Source organism: Triticum dicoccoides, chromosome 2B (genome assembly GCF_002162155.2).
Source record: "Triticum dicoccoides isolate Atlit2015 ecotype Zavitan chromosome 2B, WEW_v2.0, whole genome shotgun sequence".
Taxonomy (NCBI): Eukaryota; Viridiplantae; Streptophyta; class Magnoliopsida; order Poales; family Poaceae; genus Triticum; species Triticum dicoccoides.
In genome coordinates, this window is record NC_041383.1 from 460876934 (window position 1) to 460890429 (window position 13496).

The window sequence follows — 13496 nt, forward strand, 5'->3', positions numbered from 1 at the left end:
GCCGCTTCTCCCCGCGCTACCGGGTGCGAGATCTACAACCGGCGTCGCCGCTGGCGGGAGCCTCATCTTCTTGGCGCTGGGGCCAGCCGACTCCATTTTCCTTGTGGGCGTCGCACCGAGCTCACGGGTTTGAGCAGAGTAGCCAGAGACGAGCCTAGTGGCAGTGCGAGTGGGGAAGAAGGAGGGATGGGGATTTCTGTAGAAGTGGAAGAAGAGGAGCATGCGTTTTCTGTACGAGTGAGGAAGAAGGTGAGCGGGGTTTTCTAGACGAGTGAGGAAGATTGGGGAGCGGGGGGAATTGGGTGGGGAGACGGAAGCGGGAGAGCAAGCTGTTCGTGTTTATAAGGCCCGCTGCACTAACTACTCGCTTTTTCCCAAGAACCGCTCTCTTCTTTTGTGTTGCTGCATGACTGGCCATGCATGCAGGATGCATGTGCCCGCCGGCCACTTCATGCGCCTGGTTTGTTACTAGGCCTATTTAATAGGGTGGTTATGGAGTAAATTAAGGAGATTTGTTTTCTCTGTGTGCATCCACCAAATTAGAGGATGCGGTACTAGATGCAGACACTCACATTAAACTAACATTCAGAAGAACAAAAGTTTAGCATGTCTATGCATCTCAATGATTCACCATACTATAACTAATATACAAAACTGTGAGAAGGTGTGGAAATAAAGAAAATCGGTCGATGCTTCTCTGAGCAAAGGGCCTCCCTGCGCACACATTAATTTCCTGGGCATGCTTGTTTCTTCTCAATGTTGCGAGCACTTTGAGCATGTTGGCAACTCCACAACTATCTAGCTGCCTCATCTTGCAATTGATGCTGACACATTTGCAGCAAACACATGAGGCAATAGAGATGACTCAACATGGGTCCATATTGCGCAGTTCCCCTGATATCCTATTCATTGTCCTGAATCTGAAAAGATAGGAAAACAGTAGCTATACTTAAATGGTGTTGCAAAACAGTAGCACATATCAATAGCTCGGCATGACAAAACACGATCATCTGGACAAAGGGGATACTGACCTGCCCGAGGAAGATTACATATAATTTCATAAGTCCTTGGTTGATTTCCACCTTCGGCTGCACTGCTTGTTTGCTCCTCCATACATGACAGGATCGTTCCGCACTGCATTTAGCAAGTCAACGTACGAATAAGCTAATTTCATCTTGCGGTGGTCATTGTACCTAGTTACAAATGTAGGAATACCTGGAGCACCATGAGGTTAGCTGACAGCAGGTAGATGCAGCCATATAAATTTTGTGCGGTGCTACCAAAATTGAGGTTTGTATCCCTTCCCGTTATGAGAATTCTTCTTGAAGTTGGTAGAATGTGACGGCTTGTTCTTTGCATCAAACTTGCCTTTCCACTGAGATTTGTTCTTGTTGTTTTGGGGCTGGTTGGGCTGGAAGTTCTTCTCGTGTACCATGTGGGCACTAGAAGCTCCCTCAGCGACCCGGGCACGTGTGTCTTTTGCTCTCGCCTTCTCCACAAAATCAAGAGTGCTAATGAGATCCAAAACAGAAAACTCATGTCTCTTGTTTTTCAGAGAAGTAGAAAAATCGTTCCACGAAGGTGCAAGCTTGGCAATGATGGTCCCAACAATAAATTTGTCCGGCAACACACACTTAAAGTACTCAAGTTCCTTAGAGAGTGACTGTATCTCATGAGTCTGCTGAACAACAGAGCGCTCATCAGTCATCTTGTAGTCACAGAATTGCTCCATGACGTACAACTCGTTGCCAGCGCCCAAGGGCCCAAACATGGCCTCGAGCGCAGCCCACATGTCTTTGCCGCTGTCAAACAACATATACGAATCCACAATGGAATCGTCAAGAACACTCAACAGGGCGGCTTTGAAGAGGGTATCCATGTTCTGAAAAGCTTCCTGCTGTGTAGGATTAAGATCACCCTCAGGCTTACCCTTAGTGGCGTCATAGCAGTACATGATTGAAACCAATATACTGCTCTTGTGCGCCACCTTTTATATTGCACCCCCTTAAAAGTAGGCGGCTTCAAAAGCGCAGCAAAACCACTCAGAGTAAATTGCCTGTGATCAGGTTTTTGGATTGGATTGTTGAATATATGAGCAATTTAGTATGAGATTTAACCTGAATCAGCAGTAAATAGATCATGACGACAATTGCAAACATCAAAGTAATGATGCGGACTAAACCAGGAGGACAGAATCACATACTGTACAGCGGGAGCAGAACCGATGTGGTTGATGTTGTCACTCATGTCGTTGATGAAGAGGTTACCGAGGTCGGGGAAGAAGGCTGTCGTTGAGGAAGTCGTCGCTGGCAGCAGTCACAGGAGTGTGCTCCCCAAAAACCTGATCGCCCCTCTCCCGTACAGGATCACGAAAGGCGGGGTTCGGAGGACTGCTGTCCCTTATCACGGTGCACGCCGGAAGGAGGGTTGGAGAAGAATTGCGTGGCAGCGCTAAGATCTGGAACAGTGCGAAACCATATGATATAGCGGCGGCTTAGGGTAGAGCATGTCAGGTCGGAGTATAATAGTAGGCCTTTGGCCCCCAAACCCCACGTCCAAGTCAATAATAGCTCAAAAAAGTCAATAATAGCCCCACCAAGGTTTGTCTCAAAAAAACAGAGTAATTAAGGCGTCCGTTAGTCCCTTTAGTATAAATACAATATCATTAATAATGGCCCCACTGAGGGAGTTCCGAACTAGGGGGTGTCCGGATAGCCGAACTATCATCATCGGCCGGACTCCAAGACTATGAAGATACAAGATTGAAGACTTTGTCCCATGTCCGGATGGGACTTTCCTTGGCGTGGAAGGCAAGCTTGGCGATACGGATATGTAGATCTCCTACCTTTGTAACCGACTCTGTGTAACCCTAGCCCTCTCCGGTGTCTATATAAACCGGATGGCCTTAGTCCATAGGACGAACAACAATCATACCATAGGCTAGCTTCTAGGGTTTAGCCTCCTTGATCTCGTGGTAGATCTACTCTTGTAACCCACATCATCAATATTAATCAAGCAGGACGTAGGGTTTTACCTCCATCAAGAGGGCCCGAACCTGAGTAAAAACATCATGTCCCTCGTCTCCTGTTACCATCCGCCTAGACGCACAGTTCGGGACCCCCTACCCGAGATCCGCCGGTTTTGACACCGACACTGGTGCTTTCATTGAGAGTTCCTCTGTGTCGTCACTGATAGGCTCGATGGCTTCTTAGATCATCAACGACGATGCAGTCCAGGGTGAGGCCTTCCTCCCCGGACAGATCTTCGTATTCGATGGCTTCGCACTGCGGGCCAATTCGCTTGGCCAGCTGGAGCAGATCGAAGGCTACGCCCCTGGCCGTCAGGTCAGATTTGGAAGTTTGAACTTCACGGCTGACATCCGCGGGGACTTGATCCTCAACGGATTTGAGCCACAACCGAGCGTGCCGTACTGTCACGATGGGCATGATTTAGCTCTGCAGCCGGACAGTACCCTGGAGGCCGCACTCGAAACCACTCCGATCTTCAATTCGGAGCCAGCTCCGCAGATCGAGGATGGATGCCTAGACACCGCCTCGGGGGCTGCAACCTCTACGGTGATAGGGCCGAACACCGATCTTGTCCCCCATGAAGCTCGTGACTCCGAGGTGCCGGACTCCTTGCCGGACTCCGGACCTCCCGAGCCCCCTCCAGTAGAATCCGATTGGGCGCCGATCGTGGAGTTCACCGCGGCAGACATCTTTCAACGCTCACCTTTTGGCGACATCTTGAGTTCGCTAAAGTACCTCTCGTTATCAGGAGAGGCCTGGCCGGACTGCGGCCAGGACGGTTGGGATGCGGACGACGAAGAAATTCAGAGCCCACCCACCACCCACTTGGTAGCCACTGTCGACGATCTAATCGACATGCTAGATTACGACTCTGATGACATCGACGGTATGGACGACGATGCCGGAGACGACCAAGAACCAGCGCCCACCGGGCACTGGAAAGCCACCTCTTCATACGACATATACATGGTGGATATCCCAAAGGATGGGAACGGCGAAGGAATAGTGGAGGATGACCCCACCAAGAAACAGCCCAAGCGCCGGCGTCAGCGGCGCCGCTCTAAATCCCGCCATAGCAAGAATGAGGATTCCGGCACCGGAGACAATAATACACCGGATAGCGCCGAAGACAACCCACTCCAGCAAGATCCAGCGCAGGAGGAGGGGGACGCCAGCCCTCATGAGAGAGCGGCCGAAGAAGAGGTAGAGGACTATATGCCTCCCTCCGGAGATGAGGCAAGCCTCGACGACGATGAATTCGTCGTGCCTGAGGATCCCGACGAACAGGAGCGTTTCAAACGCAGGCTTATGGCCATGGCAAACAGCCTCAAGAAAAAGCAGCAGCAGCTTAAAGCTGATCAAGATCTGCTAGCCGACAGATGGACCGAAGTCCTCGCGGCCGAAGAGCATGAACTCGAATGCCCCTCCAAAAGCTACCCCAAACGCAAGCTGCTCCCCCGATTAGAGGTGGAGGCATATGATCCCGGTTCACCAGGAGACAATACGGCTGATCGACCACCCCGTGGTCGCAACAGAGAGGCCTCAAGGCCCTTCACTAGCCCCGTACCCCGGCATCGCTCGAAAAGCACAAGGCCACAGGGGAACACTCCGGACCTGCGAGACATATTGGATCACGTGGGCGCCCCACGATACGTGACGATCACCGTCACCCTGGACACAGTAAGTCCGGCCGGGCCGAACACAACAGACAAAGGTCTTTTGAGCTCCGTCGCGATATCGCCCAGTACAGAGGCGCCGCACACCCACTGTGCTTCACAGATGAGGTAATGGATCATCAAATCCCAGAAGGGTTTAAACCCATCAATATTGAATCTTATGATGGCACAACAGGCCCCGCGGTCTGGATCGAGGACTATCTCCTCCACATCCACATGGCCCGCGGAGACGATCTTCACGCCATCAAATACCTCCCCCTCAAGCTTAAAGGACCATCCCGACATTGGCTCAACAGCTTGCCAGCAGAGTCAATTGGGAGTTGGGAGGACCTGGAAGCCGCATTCCTCGATAACTTCCAGGGCACTTATGTGCGACCACCAGACGCTGATGACCTAAGCCACATAATTCAGCAGCCAGATGAATCGGCCAGACAATTCTGGACACGGTTCTTAACCAAGAAAAACCAAATCACCGACTGTCCGGATGCCGAGGCCCTCGCGGCCTTCAAGCATAACATCTGCGACGAGTGGCTTGCCCGGCACCTGGGACAGGAAAAGCCGAAATCCATGGCAGCCCTCATATCACTCATGACCCGCTTCTGTGCGGGTGAGGACAGCTGGCTAGCATGCAGCAACAACCTCAACAAAAATTCTGGTAGTCTGGATATCAAGGACCATAGTGACAGGTCGCATCGCAACAAAAACAAACGCCGCATTAACGGCGATAACAGTGAGGATACGATAGTCAATGCCGGATTCAGAGGCTCTAAACCCGGTCAACGGAAAAAGCCATTCAAAAGAACAACTCAGGGTCCGTCCAATTTGGACCGAATTCTCGACCGGTTGTGCCAGATACATGGCACCCCTGAAAAGCCAGCTAACCACACCAATAGGGACTGTTGGGTGTTCAAGCAGGCAGGCAAGTTAATTGCCGAAAACAGCGACAAGGGGCTACATAGCGACGACGAGGACGAGACCCGACCGCCAAACAATAGAGGACAGAAGGGTTTCCCCCCACAGGTGCGGACGGTGAACATGATATATGCCATGCACATACCCAAAAGGAAGCGGAAGCGTGCACTCAGGCATGTATACGCGATGGAGCCAGTTGCCCCGAAGTTCAATCCATGGTCCTCTTGCCCGATCACCTTCGACCGAAGGGACCACCCCACCAGCATTCGCCACGGTGGGTTCGCCGCATTGGTTCTAGACCCAATCGTCAATGGATTTCATCTCACCAGAGTCCTGATGGACGGCGGTAGCAGCCTAAACCTGCTTTATCAGGACACGGTGTGCAAAATGGGCATAGACCCCTCAAGGATTAAACCTACCAAGACGACCTTTAAAGGCGTCATACCAGGTGTAGAAGCCAATTATACAGGCTCAGTTACACTGGAAGTGGTCTTCGGATCCCCGGATAACTTCCGAAGCGAGGAGTTAATCTTCGACATAGTCCCGTTCCGCAGCGGCTATCATGCCTTGCTCGGACGTACCGCGTTTGCAAAGTTCAACGTGGTGCCGCACTATGCATACCTCAAGCTCAAGATGCCAGGCCCTAGAGGAGTCATCACGGTCAAGGAAACACTGAATGCTCCCTTCGAACGAAGGAACATACAGCGGCTCTCGCGGCAGAAGTACAAAGCAGCCTTTTAAGGCAATTCTCGAGTCCAGCTGCCAAGCGGCCGGACACAGCTAAACGTGCCCGGAGTAACCTACAACACGACCACCTGGCACGTTCCGAGCACGCGTAGGAGTGCGGCCCCAACCCCAGCCCCTGTAAAACATTAAGACAGACCCTTCGCGTACTACATTACGCTCTGAAGATACCATGGGCATGGGGCAAGGGGCTCGACCACGATAAGCCCAGACTGTGGCTCGACCGCACCAGGGGCTCTTAAGTGTGTCGTTTCTTTTCCTTTTCCTTTTTACCTACAGGACTCCGTTCATCAGAGGCCCTGTCCAGCAGCAGACATGCCGAACCCATGATGCAACAGCCAGGGAAGGAGAAAGGCTACAACGAAAATCCAGGTGGTCTCCATCATGAGCAGTAAATCTGTTTTATGCATTATTCTGTAGCCTACCCCTGGAGGGGGACATGTTAAACAGTCCCATCCCTTGCTTACCGCACCACTTGTATCGTCCTGCATTTACAGCAGTTTTTATTGAATAAAGCAATGCATCACATTTTTGCTTCTAATTGCATTTCTTTCTTACACATATGTTCATCTATGACATGTTGCATCCGTACATTTTGGTACGGCTAAATACACCAGGGGCTTATGTTTCCCGCGTTATGGTGTGATAAGTCCGAACACTTTCACAAGTGCGGCACCCCGAACTTATAGCATTATATGCATCGACTCCGAATCATGTTCTTAGGTCAATAGTTGGGTTTGCCCGGCTCCCATGTTTTGGTACCTTACGTTCCGTTTTATCGGCTAAGGTAGCACTGGGAGAACCACTGCGATTGCGCCCCAGTTGAGCTGGGTTAACACCTCAGTGGAGAAAGCTAAAACTGACCGTCATGATGAGGTGAGAGCTGGTCGCTATTCGAGAGGTTCTTTGCGAGTCCCTAAAGACTTATGCCGCTTCGAGCGAGGAGCCGGATTCTGTCCGGCCAAAGCGTGGATAGCGCCCCAAATTCGGCCTTCCGAAAACTAGGGGCTTCGCCGAAATTTAAAATTATAGAATTCTATGGCTAAGTGAGAGTGTTCAAGCATTATAAGTCCGGTTGCCTTGTTCGTTGTGTTGAGCGCCTCCCTAGATGGACCCAAAAATGGGAACAAGGGCGCTCGAGTTTATCCCGAACACCCCAGCACTCGTGGCATGGGGGCTGAAGCCGACGACTTGCCATCTCTCAGATTTGATAAATAGCCGCACAGAAGGTAATATTTTAAATTAACAAGCATTGCTTAGCGCATATGAACCAAGTTTTCAGCGCACAGGATAACAAAATGCGAGTCTACTCAAATATTACATCTTTCGAGCACTCTCCCGCAATAGTGCGGGCGCCCTTCAGCACACTCTTATAATACATCTCGGGCGTACGATACTCCTTGCCCTCTGGTGGTGGGTCCGTCACAAGCTTCTGGGCATCAATCTTGCCCCAGTGCACCTTTGCGCGGGCAAGGGCCCAACGGGCACCTTCAATACAGGCGGAGTGCTTGATGACTTCAACCCACGGGCACGCATCCACCAGCCGCCGCACTAGGCCGAAGTAGCTCCCAGGAATGGCCTCCTTAGGCCACAGCCGAACTATGAGGCCCTTCATGGCCTGTTCGGCCGCCTTGTGGAGCTCGACCAGCTGCTTCAGCTGGTCGCTAAGGGGCACCGGATGTTCGGCCTTAGCATACTGAGACCAGAAGACCTTCTCCGCCGAGCTCCCCTCCTTGGCCCGGTAGAATGCGGCAGCATCGGACACGCTGCAAGGAAGATCTGCGAACGCTCCTGGAGAGCTCCGAATTCGGGTAAGAGACAGGTAATTAACACTCACATGCTTACTTTGCATGAAAAATGCCTTACCCGCTGCTATCTTCTTTACCGCCTCGATCTCCTGGAGGGCCTTGTAGGCTTCGGCCTTAGCGGCTTTGGCACTCTCAAGAGCCGTTGCAAGCTCAGACTCTCGAGTCTTCGAGTCACGCTCCAGGCTCTCATGTTTCATCACGAGATCCTGGAGCTCTTGCTGTACCTCCGCCACCCGCACCTCCTGTTTCTCTCGCTCGGTGCGCTCCGCAGCCGCAGCCACCGCCTCCTTCAGGGTCGCCACCTCGTTAGTGGCCCCTGCAATACCCCAGTTATCCTTGTCATTTTTCTTGCAACCAAATCCATTTTTGTAAGGTACAATTTTTGTAAGGTATTACTCACCTTCTTTTTCCTTGAGCTGCTTCTTGGCATGGCCGAGCTCGTTCTCGGACCGCTCGAGGTTTTCCTTCAAAGTTTTGACCTCCACAGTCAGTGCAGCAGAGGTCAGCAGCACAGCCTGCAATCCCATATTGACATATTTTCATGACTCCTGCGTTTATCTTTCTAAAGATCCTTAGTCCGACTTTCCTTTCCGAACACCGAACCGAGCACCAGGATCTACTGTCTATGCGGTACCATTTTACATATATTGAAATTCTTACCTCAAAGCCTGTTAGAAGGCTGCTGCAGGCTTCGGTCAGCCCGCTCTTGGCAAGCTGAACCTTCTGAATCACCGCACTCATAACAGTGCGGTGTTCCTCTTCGATGGAGGTGCCGTTGAGCGCCTCCAGCAAATTATCCGGCACCTCCGGTTGGACGGAGGCAGCCGGCGTCGCGGTCTTGCCCTTCTTACGAAGGGGTCGCCCACCGGACTCCGGAGCCACTATGGGTTCCGGGGCTGAGTCCGGTGCAAAGTTCGGGAGGTTGTCCTGCGACACCTCTGGAGCCCTCTCCTCCTAGTGGGTCCCTTCCTGGGATCCCACCTCGGCATCGTCCGCATCACGGGGGGTGGCGGCAGTCGGAAGAGAATCCATATCCGACGCCCCTAAGGACCCGCTCGACGAAGTGGGAAGATCATCCTTAGGCAGACTGCAAGGTTGTATGCGGCATTAGAAAGACATAACGTGGCGGAAAACGAAAACCTTGAAGTTATTCGGGAGTCCGGATACTTACGATCTCGCCAGAGGCTTGGCCCTTGGAGGCCAGTCCTCGTCATTGTCACTGGCCTTGGCGGAACAGTCCGGGGGAAGATTTTTTCCCCTCTTGGACCCTTCGGCCTCCCTTGTTGGGGAGGCCTTCCTTTTCTTCCCTTCCCCCGCTGGGGGAGAGGCTTTCTTCTTCTCCTCCTCGCCTTGGTGGGAGGAGTCGGCCTCGGATTCATCGTCCGATAGCACCTGAAAACGGGAACTCTTCCGAGTCCCCGTGGCCTTCTTCTTGGCCTTCTTCTCCGGCACCACGTGGGGTGCCGGAGCCAGCAGCCCCGTTAGGCGGGCGTCAGCTGGGTCCTCTGGCAATGGGGCCGGACAGATAGCCTGTGCGGCCTTCTTCAGCCAGTCCTGTCAAAGGAAAGGGAGTTTAGATCCCGCATAGAGTCAAACTATGAATAACAAGCGTCCCTTAAAGGACAAAATCATTTACCTCGTCAGCCTACGAGCGGAATCCGTGATCTTCGATAGCGGATGCGGGAGCTTCGACGCCCTTGAACAGCACCTTCCAGACATCTTCGTACATAGTGTCGAAGAGCCCGCTCAGGGTCGGGTGCTGCGCCGTATCGAACTCCCACATGTTGAAACCCCGTCGTGGGCACGGGAGAATCCGGCGGATGAGCATGACCTGGATTACGTTGACAAGCTTGAGCTTCTTGTCCACCAGCTTCTGGATACAGGCTTGGAGTCTGGTCAGCTCCTCCGAATTCCCCCAGATTAGGCCACTCTCTTTCCAGGAGGTGAGCCGTGTAGGGATGCCGGATCTGAATTCGGGGGCCGCTGCCCATTCGGGATCACGCGGCTCGGTGATGTAGAACCACCCCGATTGCCACCCCTTGATGGTTTCCACAAAGGTGCCCTCCAGCCACGTAACGTGGGACATCCTGCCCACCATGGCGCCTCCGCACTCTGCTTGGCTGCCCTTCACAACCTTTGGCTTGACACTGAAGGTCTTGAGCCACAAGCCGAAGTGGGGCTGGATGCAGAGGAAGGCCTCGCACACGATGATAAATGTTGAGATGTTGAGAATAAAATTCGGGGCCAGATCATGGAAATCTAGGCCATAGTAGAACATGAGACCCCGGACAAAGGGATGAAGTGGGAAGCCCAGTCCGCGGAGCAAATGGGGAAGGAATACTACCCTCTCATGGGGCCTGGGGGTGGGGATGAGCTCTCCCTCGTCGGGGAGCCGATGCACGATGTCGCTGGACAAGTATCCGACGCTGCGCAGCTTCTGGATATGCCCCTCCATGACGGAGGAGGCCATCCACTTGCCTCCCGCTCCGGACATATTTGGAGAAGGTTGAGGTGAGATGTGCGGGCTTGGGCGCTAGAGCTCGAGTTCGCAGAGATGTATAAGCCAAGGAGGAAGAAGGCGCAGGTAAAAAGGCTGGATCTTTATCCCCTTATATGGGCGGATGGAAACACGCGTCCCCACCGGCCTGGTAAAACTCGCTTATCTCCCAAGCGCCACAATCAATGGCGCGGTTGGGTTACCCACGTCCGTATTGATGGGAAAACCGGAATAAGGGGAACACGATCTCTGCTTCGACAAGATGTGCCAAGGAAACCGCCTCGCTAAACGCGCTGAGGTGGAACAATAAAAACAATTCGAGTAAAGGCTTCGAAGTGGTGTGACGTTACGCCACAGAATACGTCAGCAGATTGATCTTGTGTAATATTATTCTCTCTATGGTGGTATGTGGAATTTACTTGTGCAGAGCCGGACACTATCCTGGTGTTCACAATCTTCTATAAATTATTTGGAGGAGGAACCCGCCTTGCAATGCCGAAGACAATATGCGCGCCGGACTCATCGTCATTGAAGCCTGGTTTAGGGGCTACTGAGGGAGTTCCGGACTAGGGGGTGTCCGGATAGCCGAAGTATCATCATCGGCCGGACTCCAACACTATGAAGATACAAGATTGAAGACTTCGTCCCGTGTCCGGATGGGACTTTCCTTGGCGTGGAAGGCAAGCTTGGCGATACGGATATGTAGATCTCCTACCTTTGTAACTGACTCTGTGTAACCCTAGCCCTCTCCGGTGTCTATATAAACCGGATGGCCTTAGTCCATAGGACGAACAACAATCATACCATAGGCTAGCTTCTAGGGTTTAGCCTCCTTGATCTCGTGGTAGATCTACTCTTGTAACCCACATCATCAATATTAATCAAGCAGGACGTAGGGTTTTACCTCCATCAAGAGGGCCCGAACCTGGGTAAAAACATCGTGTCCCTCGTCTCCTGTTACCATCCGCCTAGACGCACAGTTCGGGACCCCCTACCCGAGATCCGCCGGTTTTGACACCGACACCCACCTTTTGTCTCACAAAGTAGAGTATGTTGGAGTACAACCGGCTACACATTTACAATCCGCTTCTCTTCTCTCTCCTCTTCTCTCTCCTTCAACTAAGCACAAATACTATATTTAAATCCTTATAGCCTGCTTATGTCATCTAAATATAGTAGTACTTGCTCTAAAAGTTACTATGCACTGTGTAGTCTGAAATGCCGGGCGTGCAGCGGGCGGTGCCCTCGGTCGGCGCGCCACTTAAATGGCGGAAGAAGTGAGAGGTTGCGTTGCCCTAACTTGTCATCAATGTGGAGCAGCGGGCTCAGCTGGCGCCGGGCGGGAAGCGCGCGCGGGAGGGGGGAGGGGTTTTTGTTGGGCCAATAAGGTGAGAAGCCAACTTGGGATCGGTCCAGACGGGGAAATATCATGTGCTCCCATACTCTGCATATAACACTAGTGTATGTTACTACTCCCTCCTTTCCGGTTTATGGAGATGTTTAGAGTAACATAGTAATATGTTACAGTACAAGTTACTCCCCACTATGACCAGCCTTGGCCTCTCCCAGTGCTCCACCATGTATAGCTGCTAAGCGTGCCACGTAGGCATAAAATATGATGTGGCACCAATAAACTAAGCACCTATGAATTGAACACTTGAGTTACTAAGCCATTTAATGCACTTAGCACCTCATCTAAAGAGCATTAATAGTATAGCCAGCTGCTGGCTATAAGCCTACAACCCATCTTATAGTCAACATGTACTACAAAGTGCCTAGGAGCACGTGCTAGAGCTGGCTCTTCACAAAGAGCCCGCTTACCTTCTCTCTCCTCTTCTCTTTCCTCCAACTAAGCAGAAATATACTACTATTTATTCCTTATAGCCCGCTGACTCAGCTCTATTGTACTTGCTCTAAGCACATGTAAGCACTTGCTAGCACCCCCTTGACTGTGGACCTTGATGGTGTACGTCACCTTGTGTCTCATAATTTTCCTCGTCATCATCTGAGTCCTAGAAGATCTCACCCACATCATCATTAGCATGCAGCCGCCTTGATAGACAACGTGCGCAGAAGGAGTAGTTGCGACTGGGGATGCACCACCACCACATCAGTGCTAGCTCTAAGGCCGAGGCTGCGGTCGTCTTCGTCTCCGACTAGTAGTTGAGCAACGACGGCAAAGAGGTGCTGCAAGAGATGCGTATGCGCCGTTGCGTGCGAGCTTCGCCGTAGCACGATGAACTGGACGTCGCCGCGGATGGTGCACACCTCCATGCAGCCGAGTGTGTGCACATGCATGTGTTATTCACGTGCATTCTGCGGCCGAGCGTGTGTGCATGCACGTCTTGTGTACGTGCATTGTGTGCTCCATGCTGTGCGCATATGTGCATGAGTTGGATCGGATGGAGTTACTGCGTTCGCTTGTGTACATATTTTAGAGTGTAGATTCACTCATTTTGTTTCGTATGTAGTCCCTTATTGAAATATCTAAAAAGACTTATATTTGGGAACGGAGGGAGTATAAAACATCTTCAACTTAGCATCCTGATCTACCGTTTCTAGTGGTTAGCGAAAAGTTCATGTTCTTTTAGTTGTTTATAGGTGGGCAGGCGGCAAAAAACAGGGGAAAACGTGCAAGGTTCCTTGCAGATGCTCCATCGCGAGGTTCCTTGCTCCTCCTTGGTCGTCGGGAATCTATGCTCTTCAACTCTTTTCTTTTACGTGAGCTTTGTTCATCCTTTTCCCAACACATGAGACATCTAGCATCAAGGTGCATGTGTCATGAAAGAAAATGGAGATAATCAGATAAGCAGTGCGTAAGTGAGTCGTG